Source organism: Grammomys surdaster, unplaced genomic scaffold (assembly GCF_004785775.1).
Source record: "Grammomys surdaster isolate TR1022 unplaced genomic scaffold, NIH_TR_1.0 279, whole genome shotgun sequence".
In the NCBI taxonomy this organism is placed as follows: domain Eukaryota; kingdom Metazoa; phylum Chordata; class Mammalia; order Rodentia; family Muridae; genus Grammomys; species Grammomys surdaster.
The window spans coordinates 971369-986702 of NW_021604720.1; the positions used below are offsets into that span (position 1 = coordinate 971369).

Here is a 15334-nt window from a genome sequence, read left to right on the forward strand (position 1 = left end):
AAGAGGAAGGCAAAGAGAAAATAGTAAGGAAGGAGAGTGAGAAGAGGAATTTAAGGAATTCTTCCATAAGTTAGGTCCAAATATCCATCTTTTCCAATACTTAGTTTTCTCATCAGTTAAATAGCAACTAGTATAATCTACTCCTTAACTCAATTTTGATAACTTAGTAAGATAATTAATACTACCTATGGAACCCAACAGAAAGTCTTAGTAGATTAAATCTAATAATCTTTTTACTTCTGATGACTTAAGTTTTGTTTCTATTTCATGCAAGCCTAGCACCCATATTGAGTAACATATTAGCAATTCTGTCCTCCTGTTGGGCCTTGTTCATTTCAGTTTTTCCATCTTCTTTTGTAAAAGTAATTTTTATTTGCCAGGTGTAAGTGTTGTCTAGGAGGTTACTACTGAATAAGCTCAGCCTTTCCAGTTCTTTCTGAAACCTGTCTGGCTGGTTCAACTCAGCTGTTCTGGGTCAAACTCTCCATCTACGCTGATGAATTCAAACTGGTTTTCTCAGCTTCTCACTGAAGTGTATTGCTTAGAAAAATTGCCTCACCATGAACAGAACAGCGTTGACTTCACTGACTGTACAAACTGAACAGAATTGAACTGCACAAACTTAACCACATTCAACTGAACTGCAACAAACTGCACTGTACTGAACTCAACTGAACTACATGCATTGCCTAAAGCTTTTCTGATCTTCACTCACTGAACTGTCCTCCTGCCTGACTCTCTCTGAGTCTATTTCCTGTCTGTCCTTGTGAGAGTTCAGCATATCTCACCTCTGGCCCATTCTGTAGAATCTTTCTCTGATTCATCACTTTGTCTGCCTCTCAATTAGTTATCACTTTCAAACATGGCCACTTCCTTCTACAAACTAGCTTTACCTTCATTGGTAGGGATCAAAGGTGTATACTAAGGGCATGTCTGTATTCCAGCAAGATCATACTGTAATCCAAGGCATGTCTGCCTTTCAGCTGGATCATATAGGCCTAGAAGGTCTGTAGATATGATCCTTTGCCAGAGAAGCCATGTTGCTAAATTAAAATTACTCTACATTTCCAGTTGCATAGATGGTAGAATTCAAAGTTTTGACTTTGGACAGTGAGTGCCATTACCCAAAACATGTGCTAATTATTTTAAAATTATAAAGGTACAAGAGATGAAAGGGGAGAAAGAGTGTGGTTCCTTTCTGAGTCTAATGTACAGGGCTGGGGATAGGATAACCGGTAAGGTAGAACAAGTAACACTTCAGGGTCAAGATTCTTACGTGTTTATGTAGGACGTTGTATTGCCGTTGGAAAGACATTCTGTCTGGGGAAAGGACTTTATAAAAAACACAATTAAAAATGAAGCACTGAGTCGGAGCGGGGGCCGGCCGTGAGGAGCACCTGAGCAGCCGGTAGGGAACATGTCAGAGTCCAAGCTGGGCAGAAAGTGGGACCACCGGTGCTTGGCTGACACGGTAGTGAAGCTAGGTACTGGTTTTGGATTAGGAATTGTTTTCTCCCTCACCTTCTTTAAGAGAAGAATGTAGCCATTAGCCTTTGGTTCTGGCCTGGGATTGGGGATGGCCTATCCAACTGTCAGCATGACTTTCAGGCTCCGTATCTTCTACATGGAAAATACGTCAAAGAGCAGTGGCTTACGCTGAGAACATCCCAGCGGGAAGAAAGAGAAACCATGTTTATTCCTCAGGAATACTGAAGTGCCCGGAGCGTGCTGACGTCCTGTGACGGTGCCATCAGCAATGCTTTCAACTCCAGTCACTATTTGTGTTTGAAACCAAGTCTGTTGCTTTTGTATCATCTCTTTGGAAATTGTAAGGAGGTCTTAAATAAATTAAAAACAGGAAGCCCCAAAAAAATGAAAAAATAAAAAATAAAAATGAAGCACTATAGTCAATTAATATTTATTTATTTTTACATTTCTTGTCCATAGGTGGAATTGATAAGGTAAAATATTCATAGGTTTGCATATCCCCATGGCTAGAATAAAACAGCCAACATTTCCAGGGAAATTGAAATATTTTCATTCTTGTTTAGCCAAAACAATTTGGCCTAGCCAGGGATGGTTTTGGCCTAAGAAGCTTAGCTTTTGAATCTAGCCTGATTGGCTGGTTCTTAGTTCCAGAATTTTCTGTTTGTTTTCTTTACTCATTCCTGAAGTAACTTCAGGAGGTCAAATAAAGTGTCCCTAGTGGGACATTGTACAAATGGTAGTGATGTCTCTTCTACACAGAGTTTGATGCATTATATAGGTGTCCTAGTTTGGTTTCTTGTTGCTGTAGTAAACCATGGACCGAAAGCAACTCCAAAAGAAAAGAGTTTATTTCAATGTACAAATTGTAGACCAGCGTTGAGGTTCCAAGGCAGGAACTGAACAATACAGCAATAATAATGTAGTAACACATATACTGGCTTGTTTCCTGGTTCTTCTCAGCTAGCTTCTTAATATAACCAAGGAATACCTACTTAGGGGTGATACTGCCACAGTGAGCTAAGCCTACCTCTGTCACTTAGCACTCAAGAAAATGTCTTGCAGATGTGCCCATAGGCACAATTTGATAGACGCTATCCCTCAATTGAAGTACCCTTTTCCCAGATAACTCTAGTTTGTATAAGGCTGACAAAAGATAAGCAGGAAAAAAAGCTTGGAACATTGCCTACACACACACACACACACACACACACACACACACACACACACACAGAGAGAGAGAGAGAGAGAGAGAGAGAGAGAGAGAGAGAGAGAGAGAGAGAGAGGTTCAATGGAGCTTCATCCACATCTAACAAAGGCATTACTATTCTATTGTCCTCTTCAAACACAAAGTTTTTCTTGACACATGCACTTCTGGCTTTGTTCATATCATGGCTTTCTCTCCATGTAAGGTATTTTGAAAGTAAAGGACATAGTTAATACTGTTCTGAAGTCTGATGATAGTCTGTATAAAGCAGATTGCATTGGGCTTATGGATAAGTATATAATGTGCTCTGCAACACTGTTGGGGAGAAAATTGAGACATTTTAAAATGTTTTAATTCCCCTAAAATGACAACAATTAACCGTTCTTGGCACATCTGAAGCTATTGCAACCCCAGCTCTGTATTTCTGCCCACTGAGAATTTGCTGGAGTAGATCAGTAGTGAATGTTTTAAACATTCCTTGGGTAGCTACCATCCCTGCATTTCCTATCCTACATTAATGCCAAAGCCACTGACAAGTTCTGCCATAACAACTAAGCACAAAATTCTTAAATCTAAGAAGTTAGCTTGTTTCATGAATTAGAAATTCCTTGTTAAATCTTGGAGACATTCTAGATTGCAACCCATGCTATAAATGGAGTGGAAAAGAAAATCATAAATTAGCTGCCTTATTATTATACCTCTTTGCTGGTCAGGGTGATGTGTGGCTCAATGGGGCAAGGTGTTTGCTGCTCAACTGTGAGGATCTGAGTTTGTTTGTCATGAAAAAGCTACAGTGGCATGTGTGTGTAGCACACATGCTGGAGGGAGGTAGAGACAGTTGGATTCTGAGGCTTGCTGGCTAACTAGTCTGGCAGAAACACTGAATTTCAGATTCAGTTGAGAGTCCTTGTTTCAGCAAATAATTTTGAGAGCAATATAGGAAGCCATCCAGTGTCAACCTCTGGCATCTATGTGCACATGCAAATACAGCCACACATACATACATGAATATATACACACACACATGTGCATACATGTGTGCATCCACACACATATGCACACATATATACACCACACATATGCATGGAAACAAATAATAATAATTATAATCACACCTCTTTTCTTGCCCTTTCCTCTTTCCATATATCACTTTTTCTCAACGCCTATTACCAAAATGTCTTTACCCTACATGGAAGATGCAGGACCACTAGATTGCTCCTCATATAATAGAAGGAAAAACTCTTTGAAGTTCTTCAGGCTTCTATCTCTTCTGCTTGGAGAGGTACTTAAAGAAGTGGTGAAAAGAATTACTGAAGTCCCCATTGACAACAGGCAGGAAGAGCACAACTCATGTGTGTCCGCACTTCACCACCACTCGACTTTCCTAACATTTATTCAACTCTTCCATCTGTAAAACAGTCCACAGCAACTCTTGCCTGTGAAGAGAGGTCGATAACTTTTCCCACACTTATTTCCCCAGCAGAAAATTATCACTTATTTTTTCTATTTTAAAAACAAATACTTCTCCTGTCTACTTTTTCCTAGCCTCTAATTTTAAAATGGAAACAGAAAAAATCTAGGCAAGTTGCCTTATTTTTTTATTTTCATTGAACCTATTTTCTGTCCCCTTGTTACATTATACATATACATATCTAATATTCACAGTAGTATATACATATGTGATATTCACAGTATAGATAATGAATTTATAATATATTATTTCGATAAATAAGCACCTCTCAATTTCTATTCTTCTTTCAGTTCGTATCTTGAAATTTTCAAAAGCCTGAAATTTTTTTCCAGTTGTATTACTCTGCATTATATACATTAAGTTGTGTGTGTATGTGTGTGTGTGTGTGTGTGTGTGTTGGCTTTCTTGAAAAACACTAATTCACATTTCACTTCCTTCCATTCATTTCATCTTTTGTGCTTGTTATATCCTCAAATATTTAGAAACTGTTGCCACTGTGAACGTTCCATGATCTATATGATCCAATGGTGGCCATCATATTTTGACCTCTAAATAAATAAAGTGAGCCTTCAAATATCTCACATTATAATACTGATGCATTATGGCCTACCAGACTCCACATGGTATACTATTGCAGAGGTTAGATGTGATGTATGCAGTGGTAGCATCTACCATTTCCTTAAGAGATTCACAACCATTTGTATATATAGCAGACTTAATGTGTTAAGGGAAAGAATTATTTACTCTTGACATTTGCCACTTAATACACATTTTAGTAATACAAACAAAAAAAGATAACACAATTATGTAGAAGGTGTATTTCTGGAAATAATGATTTCTTCAAAGTCTGTCAGTGAGTATCAGAGGACAGAAGTGAAGTCTATAATTGATGTGACATGGTGTGAGGCCGGGTTGGAGATGACTTAGAAGAGTATAAAGCAGAGCTGAAACTTCCCACCTAGTTATGGTAGGTGGCAACTGGAAGATTTTGTGCAAAAGACTGAAATTATGGAAGCTGGGCATTAATAAAACTTCTATGCAAAAAGGTAACTGGTATTGTTCATAAAAACAAAGTCAGGAGCTAAGAATTGTATCAGTGTGCTATTGTAGTCATTGAGGCAAAGAAATGTTGAGAGATGAAACAGAAAGAGGCCCAATGATGTCATAAATGTAGCCAATTCTGTAGTTTAATAAGTAGAGGAGAGTGACCTGCTAGACAATGGCTTTAAATGTTGTGAACCTGAGAAAATGATGTAATGTCATTAGCAAAGGGATCCCCCACGCTGTTTGGAGGCAAGAAGAAGACTGAGAAATAGGAACAAATATATTGAGTTTTCATTGTTGTTATTCCTAAAGTCTAGCAGGTGGTTATAGGTCAGATTCCTGGAGATTAGACATGCAGAGTTTAGATTCCTATTGTTAGAAGGAGTAGCTCATTGCATAGAATGGGTCTTTGGGGATATCAAAGTAAAGTCCAAGAAACAATGTCACCAAAGATAAAGTCCTAATAAATTAATTTTATGTCGTGAATGATGGGAGAGAAACCCAAGAAAAGTTTGGTTAGAAATCATTAGGTTAACTACATCAATATCTTCATATTCACCCTGTCTATCAATATGTAGAACTCTTGACACTAGTTAGCAGATTGCTTCTATCAAAACAAGGATTAATTATATATCCTATTATACTGAACAAAAGTGCTTGTCCATTAGAAAATGGAAATCATGTGTCTGCACCGCCCTCTTTCCAGATGATACACATCTGAATATCATGGTGATTGGCATAGCAGTACTGCATAATAAGCAGAAGCTGAGCCTATCTCCTAAGATCTTAATGAAGGATCCTCCTCAGGAGGAAAGCCTTCAGACTCATCAAGCTCAGAGCTGAAATCTATTTAGATTTCATTTAGTTTTCACCCTAACTTCTTGTTATTTCTCATTTTTTAATCACTAGGGATATTTATACAGAAAAAGGGTTACCTCTGATTTCTATCAAACCTTATGGTTAACATCTTGTTTCCTGCTATCATGCCAATTACTAAAGCAGCAGTAGAATCTCCTCTTTGCATGTATAGTTTCATTAACATAAGTTTGGAGATTAACATTTAAGGGAGGGGCAGGTGACTGAAAATGTGTGTGTGTGTATTTGTGTAGGGCTTAGGAAGGGGGCAGCCTGGCATAATACATTAAGAATTGTTTTCAATGTAAACATGAGTTCAGAGGATTTCAGGCAGCATGGAAAAGGGACACATTCCCTGAAAGAAATTAGAGAGCTCCAGTGTAATGGCAAATGCCCAAGAGGGGTGGGACAGCTGCCATCCTTACTTATGGAACTGTAACATAGTTTTCATCAGTCCACTAGAAAGAGCATCCTCCTCTCTATCATTTGAAAACCTTGTTGACTTTGAAAGACATGCTTAGAACATATATACAGAGTTGACCAGCCTCATCTATTGATTGGCATGGGTCAGATGTAGTTTGGACACTCTGAGATCCATGTGAGAACCTTAAGATTCCAGGGAGGTTAGATGGGGAGAGAAGATAAGATCCCTTGAAGTTCACTATGGATCAAACTATAGCCTGGACCATTGGTTAGTTTAATTAGCATGATTTGATGTTAAAGAAAAAAAAAGTGGCTCCAAAACAAGTTCAGTCCATTTCTGAATGCCTCTAGATCTTTCTTTGCATTGTTTGTATATTTGGGAAAGAGATCATTTGCTGAGAAAGGCACCCTGTCACTTGGAACCTTACTGCCCTCTGGACACTTTCCTGAATAGTCTCTTGTGTGACAAAGGATGGTGCTTTTCTAGTATTTACAGAGGGACTTTGGGTGCTTAGAAAGCAGTGTTCTAGATATGGATGCTCCATGGAGGAGAAGGAAGAACTTTCAAGGATGATGCTCTCTGTAGCTTTAGAAAAAACTGGGAATCAGATAACTATGACAGGTTGTTCTTTCACTCAAAAATTTTTGAAGAAAATAACTTGAGAAGGTCACCAGGCTAAGTGTAGAGTTTTTGGTAATCATGTGTATGATTTGCTTGATCATAACATAGAAGTAAAATTTGGCATTTAAGTGACTCCCTTGATAAACTCATAGTTTCAGTCCATGGACCAGCTTTTAGTTGGTCAGCAGGAAATTATCTAAGAATAATGCTGGAATGAACTGACCTTTCTATTTCTGCCCTATAGTCTAAATTCTTCTCTCTTAGCTATTCATCTTCTTATAGTCTAGGAGAGAAGGAAGATCTAATAACTAACTATGTGTGTCCCTGTAACAACCTGGATGCAATCCAAAAACCTGCTTTCAATGTCCATTGTCTTGGAGGTTAGTAAAATGTTTCCTGTTGGTTTAGGGCGTAGTCAATAAAACCCATAGTGGGCAGTGAGGCAGGGAGAATATTGTGTTAATCCCAGTTGATCCTAAGTATTGTGTGGCAGAAATGCATTTTGAGCCATCTGTTATCTGTGAAGGAAAAATAAAAGAGCAATCAGTTTCAAGTAATGGGAAAAATCAGCTCATTTGTGGAGACTCTTACTTAATGAAGCTCCTTGATGGTTTCCAAAAAGAACTATGGACATTGCAAACAGTTTATTTCCTTAAACTGCTTTGCATAGCTAATAAGAAAGGTAGAACCTTCAGTGTGCTTTCTTGTTTTTTTAGGCCATGGTTTGCTAGTTTAAAGTGTGCTGAACAAGTGAGACAATGACTTCTAGGCATGATAGGGAAGCTGCACCCAAGAAATCTCAACAATATGGTTGCCCAAACAAGACTTGAATTAGGACAATGTCAGTGAACATCCTAAAGTGGATGGGGCAAATGTTACAAGACCACATTCCAAGACAAAGTACTATAGAAAGATGTGTGGCTGTTAAGAGACCGAGAATCAGTTTTGTCCATAGACTGGCCCCCTTGATGGGTTATTTATTCTCAGGTTGTCAGCCTGAAACTCAGGCATGTACAAGCAACACTGAATAAACTCAGTAGGTCATGAATTTGAGAGAAAGTACAGGCTGGGTTGGAGGACTTGGGTGTGGGGTAGAAAAATACAGAAATGATGTAAATATAGTGCTCATGTATTTTGTACTTAATAGCAGAGATTCTCGGGCCAAGGTATAAACTGCCTTTCTGTTGCGCTTGTCTTCCAAGCCAAGTTCATTATCATGTTGGCTTCAGACGACATTGACTGCCATCAGATCAGATGGAGGGTGAAGACCTATAAGGAGAAAACGTTGGCACGTATTTTGGTTCAGAGGTGAACCTCAGAGGAAAAATGACTAATTCGCTCAAAGATTACCCTTCCCCTCTTCCTCTTCCCATTTCTCTCCTTTTTTCCCCTCTTTTCTCCTCTCTTCCCATCCTCTCCCCTCTCCTCTCTTCCCTTCTTTCCCCTTCCCTCCCTTCTCTTCTCCTCTCTTTATTATTACTCTCCTTTTACTCTTTGTTACCACCCCATCTTCTTTCACTTTATTCATTCATTTTCACATGATAAAAATCCCTCTAGGATGTCTCAGGAGGACAGTTGATTTAAGACCTATCTCACTGAAAGGGAATGACTTTCTTCTTTTCAAAACCATCTATTACATGGTGCAAAATATGTTGTTTAATGATAACTGTCAACTTATGAAAATCTAAAATCTCCTGGAAGATTAGTCTATGGGCTTTCCTGTGGAAGTTTATCTTAGTTTTGGTACTTGAGATAGGAAGACTTTCCCACTGTAGTTGGCACCCTTCTGTGGATGGGATCCTGAACTTTATCAATGGAGAAAAGAGAGTGAATGGCAATGTGTATCCATTGCTCTATGTTCCTAATTTTGGACACATAGTGACACATTGCTTCCAGTTTCTACTGCCTTGACTTTTCTGCAATGATAAACTACATATACTTACACTGTGAACTAGAATAAACCCTTTATCCTTTCACTTGCTTTCATCAGAATATTTTATCATTGAAGCAGAAGAAATTAAAACAAAACTCAGTTATTTTCTTCTTTCTGGATGCTTTCCTTGATTCCTTTACTCTGTTTTTAAAATTCAACTCGACTTCTTCAGTCTTACAAAACTCTTGGCACAGAAACAATCACAAAATCATAGGCCATCTGGTCCCACACTGTTGCCAGTCTCTGTACTACTAGAAAGAAATTTGCCAGATAATTCGGGAGGTAATATGACCCTTTTCCTAAACCAACCAAGTACTCCTAGCACCAAGAAATAATAGTAGTTAATGATAGCTTACACATATAGACTATTTAACATGCCTGATATCTTACAGGTGATGATTAAAAGCCAATATTAGATCTAGGGTAAGATCTAGAGCCAAAGGGATTGGGTTCAAATTCTGCCAGTTAATCCCTTTAAGCCTTGTGATAAGTAGGTTTTCGAAATCCCAGTTTATATAAACTGGATGTAATTTTAGTTACTAAAAGTTGTCAACTTACAATGAGGGAATAAAAAAACTCAAACCTGGTAAAAAGTGAGATAACATGCTAATTATAATACTTTACATTCAATGTTTATCTCCAAATGCTTAAATGTGCTCTTCAAAACTATGGGCTATATATAGAAAGAATAGTACTTTGGAACAGTACACGATCCATGTTCTCACTGACTAAAAGAGGACAGAAGCTACCTTTACAGTGATATTGATGATTTCAGATGGATAGTTGAGAAAGAGGGACGTGGAAGGCTTTTGTGATAACCCCTATGTCTACCCAGCCCACCCCTGAAAAGTAGCAGGTTCAACAGGAAGCCATTGAAGAGAATTCTTCTTTTTTTTTTTTTTTTTTTTTTGAGACAGAGTTTCTCTGTGTAGCCCTGGTTGTCCTGGAACTCACTCTGTAGACCAGGCTGGCCTCAAACTCAGAAATCTGCCTGCCTCTGCCTCCCAAGTGCTGGGATTAAAGGAGTGTGCCACCGCTGCCCAGCGAGAATTCTTTTTTTTTTTAATTTACTTTCTTATTTATTTAAATTTATTTATTCACTTTACATCTCACTCACTGCCCCCATGACCTCCTCCCACAATCCTTCCCTCATTTCCCCCACCCCTCCTTCTCTGGCACATCAAGTCTCTACAGGCCTAGGAATATCCTCTCCCACTGAGGCCAGACAAGGCAGCCCAGCTACAAGAACATATCCCAGGACAGGCAACAGCTTTTGGGACAGTCCCTGCTCTAGTTGCTCAGGATTCCCAGATGAAGAGCAAGCCACTTATATGCTACATACTTGCATGGAGGCCTAGGTTCAGCCTGTGTATGTTGTTTGGTTGGTGGTTCAGTCTCTGAGAAACCCCAAGCGTCTAGGTTAGTTGGCTCTGTTGATTTTCCTGTTGAGTTCCTATCCCCTTTGGAGTCCTCAATCCTTCCTTCTATTTTGCCATAAGAGTCCCCAAGCTCGAGCCACTGTTTGGCTGTGGGTGTCTACATCTGTCTGAGTCAGCTGGTGGGTGGAGCCTCTCAGAAGAGAAGTCTTAAAAACTGTGATAGGATGATGAAACTAGCTCCCTGCAATTGATGGCTTCTAGTGGGGTGTGGGAAGGGGGGGATGACTCAGTTCTATTTAAGAGATAGGCCACTGAGAGTTTGACCAGTGAGTATACAAAGGACACAGATGAGCTTGTAGTTTTCTTTTCATCTTTAAATTTTAAATTTTGAGAGGGTGACACAAAGGTAGGAAGGACTGGGAAATGAGTGTGATCAAGGTACATGATGTGAAACTACCAACAGATCAATAAAAAATGTTGTTTGAAAAAAGAAAAGAAATACCTACAAAGTGAGACTGATTGCAGGAGACCAATGGGATGGCAACTGTAGCAAGAATTAACACATAGGTGGATTTTAAGCCTCTTGTTGTGAAACCAACTAGTAGCATTGTCTTCTGTATTGTCCCTTGTTCATGAGCAAATTCTACCACATCTCTCCACTTTCAAACTGTGTGAATCTAAGGCCGAATGTTGTGTCAGGAAGCTCAGGACCGGTGAAAATGGAAAAAGGAGAAAGGAAAGATAATCTTGGGTTTCAGGGTTGCTGGAGCTGACTGGTGTTCCCATTTATGTTACATCATTTTTTTTAAAAAAGAATTATTTATTTATCTTATGTAAATACTGTGGCTGTAGCTATCTTCAGACACACCAGAAGAGGGCATCAGATGTCATTATAGATGGTTGTAAGCTACCATGTGGTTGCTGGGAATTGAACTCATGACCTCTGGAAGAGCAGTCAGTTCTCTTAATCACTGAGCTATCTCTCCAGCCCCATTATTAATGTAGGTTTAATATGATTTTATGTCTTTCTGACCCTTTCTATGTCTCTGTATCTTTGTGTCTCCCTCTCTGTCTCCCTTCCCATTTATATCTGTATGCATGTCTCTCTCTCTGTCTCTGTCTCTCTTTCTCTCACACACATACTCACAAATATACAAACATACACTCTTCTCAAAAGAGCTACCTAAAGGAAAAGTGTGTGCAGTTACTGAGTTTGAGCATATAAAGTACCATAAATTGTTTTTAGGAAAGGTAAATATCCTCAGATTATTTTCATGATTGTTACCTTCTAACAATTATTACCACTGTTATTAGTCAATGGTAAGATCTGCTACTTTCTAAAATACCATTTATCTTCTCATTAGCCATTCTGCCATTCACCCAATTCTGCCAGCTCTATGCTGAACCACCATGGCCATTTCCTATGGCAGAGCTCCCCCTAGTACCTCTACACACCTCATTTTGTTTGCTCTCAGGCCCAAAAAGTGACTTAGGTTTTAGAAGCTGCTTTCTGTGATTCGGGAACATTGCCCAGGGTTAACCTGATCAGATCTGTTTATCTCACTTCACAACCGCTAGACTAAATAGGAAAGGGGATCTTTGGGACAGCCTATTCTGGAAGAAGCTAGGCAGGTGGCTTTTTCCCAAGTCACAACTGAAGTTAAAAGTACCATTAATTTTGTCAAGCCAACTCAATTCCTGCTAATAACCTTCTAAGAAGAACAATAAAAAGAGCCTCTTAGGCAATGTTTCAAATACCCACCCCATACACATACAGATTTTCATTTGAATTTTAGCCTGATTTTATGTTCAAGGATCACTTATTGATATATCCCAAAATGATGAGTTCTTGGCAGTTGGAGTATTTGTATTTAATTTGAGTGGTCCACCTTGGTGCTACATTAAAGTTGCAGGCCCTCTTTTGAAGCTTTGGGTGTCTGAGATGAAGGTGTTTGACTCGTAGCAGAACCTCAAATGTATTGCTGAAAACTCTCTGTGAAGACAGGGAGGGCGAGGGGGAGGTGTGAGATATTTTAAAAATAAGACACTCTGCTAAATTCTCTGCCAACCTCCGTTCCTGCTGAGTGGAGTTTAAGTAACAAGTATCAGATAGTTTCTCCAGATGTCGCCTCTTTTAAAAGGCAAATGTTAGAAGTTCTCTGGATGATAGTTGTGATATCTCTGGTAAGAGTGGTGGTGGTGGTGGTGGTGGTGGTGGTAGTGGTGGTAGTGGTGGTGGTGGTGGTAGTGGTGGTGGTGGTGGTGATGGTGGTGATGGTGGTGGTGATGGTGATGGTGATGGTAGGGATGAGGACCATGATAGGGTTGCAATGACAGTGATTGTAGTGATAGTAGAGGTGAAAAAAGGTGGTCAGTGATCATGCTAGTGTTATACTAGAAAGTAAATGGTACCCCACAGTAATTTTTACTTACAGCATAGTATGGTGATAATTTTGTGCATTTGGAAATAAGAAAAACTAGACAAGAGAAAAAAAATTACCTAATAATCCATGAAGGCTATGATGTCATATTCAATACAAGTAACATTTGATTTTTCAATGCAGGAAGCAAGAGGAGCATCCTAATAAAATTACCATATTACCCTTGAGCAATTGGCATACAGGTCAAGGAATTGTAGGATGATATTTTTCAGGTTTGACTTTAAATTTTTCTCTACTGTCTTATCAAAACAGACTCAGGATAGAGAGAGTTATGACAAGCTGACAATTCTCCTGTGTTTTGAATCTCAGGGGGGAAGGACATCCTATAGAATGCCATAAATTGGTCTATGATGGCTGTGCGTGAGATGAAGTGATAGGTCACGATTGTTTATAGTTTTAAAATTTTGCAGCATTGATCTCTTAGTTTTTAACATAGTCAATGACCCACCAGCTATTAGGGTTTTTCATTCATTTACTTCCATTGAAAACTTCTTTAGGATAGTCATAATGCTTCAGAGTTTCCTATTTTCATGTTTATAAAAATAATCTAATTGTCTTTAGTTTCAATGACTTCAGCTTCAATGTCATCCTGTAACTCAGATCTCAGCTGTTTCTTGATAAATACATCTCTAATGGGCGGGGAAGAGTAAACTTGTGTGTAACTAAGTGGATGAAGCACATGAATAAAAAGGAAGTTTGATTTGTCACCAACCCTCAGAAAGAAAGAGAACACTATAGAAATGGACAAGGTTATGTCAAACACACTGAGTTCATGCTTCCTTTTCACAAACTGACTTGGAAAGACTCTTGGGGCTACCAGATTTCTTTCTTTCTTGCATTATCATCTCTGGGTTCTTCTACAGAATCCTAGGCTTACTTACAAAAAAAGATGTAGGGGTGACCATAAAAAGGAAAGTCACAACCTGTGTAGTTACAATGTGAAAACTTACCAAATGATTCCAGCATCGTCATTACCTTGTCCCGTGGTAATGTCTGAGAGAAGGTGGGGTTTTGCTTGTGTTCAGTATGCTAAGTGACAAATACTGTGTATCCAAAGGACCCGACTTCCTTATCTTCTGACTACAGCTCCATGAGAAGATGCTTTCTTACCCTTCCTCTTCTTTTTACCCCCTACCTTCCTTTACACAATCCCAGACAGAAAACTTTCTGGTTTTCAATGTAGAACTTTTATGTTGCCAGTATTTATAGCTTTCCTGGTGTTTTCTATGATCTTTCTCTGCAAGGAACATTCTAGTAATTCTAGCATCAGTAGAATATATATACACACACACACACACACACACACACACACACACACACACACACAGTTATACTTAGCTTTTCTTCTTCAACTTTGAGTCAGAAAATTGAATAAAAATGGAGTGTGATGCTGATATTCTAGTGTATTCTGGGTTGGTTGAGCAGTAAATTACATGGGAAGGTGAGAACTTGATGAAAAAGTCAAGTGCACTCCTGGTTCCCACTCCTTCCTACTCACTCACCCCCATGGTATGCAGAAGGCCAGTCACTTAGTTAAACTAGAGGAGAAAATGCTTATGAATTTGAATTGAAGCATGATGTAGGCCACAGTTTGTAAATCTTCAAGTATTATAAACACTCCTGACTCACAGGTCCTTCATCTTAGTGTTGTGTTAAGAAAAACTACCTTAAGAAGATATAAGCCATGATTCTTATTAGCATAATTATATGCTTACTTTGTATTTCAAAGAAATTAATATTCCTTCCTGTACATTCTACTTCTAATACTCCGGTTATGGTCAAGCTATGACGTAAAAATGAAAATCAATGACAGGGAAGTCTTAGTAAGCTTCTTGGTAGGAAGAATACTTCTAGGCAGGTCACATACTTACTAGCACATTAAGATAAAGAGATTAATGTGTGATATGCTTATATGCATGTGTCTGAGTGTAGTGTGCTTGTCACATATGAGCATGTTGATTTCACAAGTAGACATAGTATCTTTCTCTACTGCTTTCCTTCTTATTTTTTGAAACAGGGTATCTCACCAAACTTGGAACTCACTGCTTTGGCTGGGCTGGCTTACTAGAAAATTCCTGGGAATCTGTCTTTCTCTATCCACCAACAACCTCACTATACAAAAGCTAGGGTCACAAATATTGCCTGTACCTGGCTTTTTCACAATGAGACCTAGAGATCTGAACTTGGATCCTCATACTTACACAGCACGTTCTTTAACCAAGTAACCTGCCCAGCTCAAAAGAGGCTAAGTTGAAAAAGAAGAACATAAAAGCAAACTCTCGTTCACTTAAGGCCCACAAACTAGGCTAAACCAGCAAACAGCATGGTCTGTGCTGGCGAGTACTTCTGACAAATCCCTCACCCACCCCCACTGCCTCCCACAACATAGGTGTATATTGTCTCTGCATGATTTAGGATCTGGTGCTATTCTGCACTTCTCAGTTTGGGGGATGAATTCCTCAGCATCCTTGACA

The 15334-nt window shown here is 38.9% G+C and overlaps 1 protein-coding gene and 1 pseudogene across 1 annotated transcript in view; both read left to right on the forward strand.

Annotated features, from left to right (window-relative positions):
- Nrxn3 (neurexin 3) overlaps window positions 1-15334 on the forward strand; it is a 1478337-nt gene that overhangs the window by 949964 nt on the left and 513039 nt on the right. The window lies entirely within an intron of this gene.
- On the forward strand, window positions 1418-1720 carry LOC114629256 (annotated as a pseudogene).